This window comes from Trichechus manatus, unplaced genomic scaffold, assembly GCF_000243295.1.
Source record: "Trichechus manatus latirostris isolate Lorelei unplaced genomic scaffold, TriManLat1.0 scaffold00046, whole genome shotgun sequence".
Taxonomy (NCBI): domain Eukaryota; kingdom Metazoa; phylum Chordata; class Mammalia; order Sirenia; family Trichechidae; genus Trichechus; species Trichechus manatus.
The window spans coordinates 7472709-7474526 of record NW_004443982.1 but is presented as its reverse complement, the minus strand read 5'-3'; the positions used below and the strand labels follow the sequence as shown (position 1 = coordinate 7474526).

Here is a 1818-nt window from a genome sequence, read left to right as displayed (position 1 = left end):
GATCATGCTTTCTTATTTCTTTGTATATTTTGTAATTTTTTTGTTGTGGAAATTGGCTATTTCAAATAGCATGATGTGGCAACTCTGGAAATTAATTTTTCCCCTTCCCCAGCATTTGTTGTTGTTGCTTCTTCTTCTTTTTTTCTTTTTATATAGTATGTATTTTATTAGTTTATACTAATACGTTCTCATATTAAAAGGTAATTTAGTGGAAGAAGCTTCATTTTGCTATTTGATTCGTCTGATAACACAGAGCTATACATTTTTAAAACTCTTCATTAGACAACATAAGAACAAAAAAAGACAAGTTAAACAACAATTTTTTTTTCCTTTCTTACAGGTGGACGTTGAAGTGCACCTAATTCAGTTTTCTTTTTAAAACTCTCCAAAGACAAAAGTAGATTAAAACCTAATTAAAATGAATTTTAAAATTGTTTACTAAATTACTGGTCTCCTGAACCATTTTCTGTTTTCTGTTGTTTTGATGTAGGTTCTTCTCTTGCTCTTTTCATTGATCCAGCTGCACTATTTTTGTCACATTTGACATCACTATCAAATTTATTTATTTTTTGCCCTGAAACTGTACTTTTCCTTGGCAAATTTATGTCCCTTTCCTTTTCCTTTAAATTTGTGACCTTTTGACTTCCATTTGATTAGGGATTCTTGTTGATCTTCCATGATTTTTTTCAATAATGCTTTTTCCACCTCTCCTTCTAGTACTTTCCATATCACTTCTTTGTTCCTTAATTGTAGGTTACCATTACTTGCATTTTTGGCTTTATCCAGTGCTTCTTTAGCTTTTTCTTTACATAGAATTACTCTCTCTTTTGCTCCTCTGACAAAGTCTATCCACTTTATTTCTCCATGATTTGAGAAAAGGTTGTGGAAATCTTCTGTACAGGTCTGATAATCTAAGTCACCTGAAAATATCAGCAAGCAGTCCATTTTTTCTTCTAGAGATTTCAGTTCAGCATCTTCTGCTAACTTCTATTTTGCTTGCTCTTGTTAGCCTGTAATTTAGCTTCCAGTTTATTTTACTTTCTTTCTTTATTCATTTTTGCAAAGTAATCTTCCTTGCAAAGTATTAGCAGATCTGTGTTTTTGTACTTCTGGCCACAGGTCTTTACAAACTTCTTAGCAGTTTCAGTGCTATCAAACACAACAAATATTGATCCCTTAAATGCTTTATGCAGTGTTCTTCTAATCAGAATATTTAGTATTTGACCTTTGTCTTCTAACCATTGTTTTATGTTATCAAGGGTTGCATCAGTTGGGAAGCCTTTAATATAAACCAGTCTGTTTTGTACATCATTTTTATACTTATCAGTCACTTCACAGAGGGATTTTCTTGGAGATCTTCTGGTTTTAGTTTTTTTTATTGTACTTTAGGTGAAGGTTTACAGAACAAATAGTTTCTCATTAAAGAGTCAGTACACATATTGTTTTATGACATTGGTTAACAACCCAACAACATGTCAACAGTCTCCCTTCTCGACCTTGGAGGACCTTTTCTTTGGTGAAAATATACATAGCCAAAATTACACCATTTTGAAAGTTTCTACATGTACAATTCAGTGACATTGATTACATTCATCCAGTTGTGCTGCTATTCTCACTATCCTTTTCCAAATTATTCCATCACCATTATCTTCAACTCACTGTCCCCTAGGCTTGCCATCAAACCTTTTGAGTTGCAGTTGTCAATTTGATCTCACATGGATAATTTTTTTTCTTTTTGTACTTTAGATGAAGGTTTACAGAACAAAATAGTTTCTCATTAAACAGTTAGTACACATATTGCCCTATGACAATGGTTAA

At 32.2% G+C, this 1818-nt stretch overlaps 1 pseudogene; it reads right to left on the bottom strand.

Moving 5' to 3' along the window:
• Nucleotides 1-443: 443 nt before the first annotated feature.
• LOC101358144 (lupus La protein homolog) overlaps nucleotides 444-1818 on the bottom strand; it is a 2041-nt pseudogene continuing 666 nt past the window's right edge.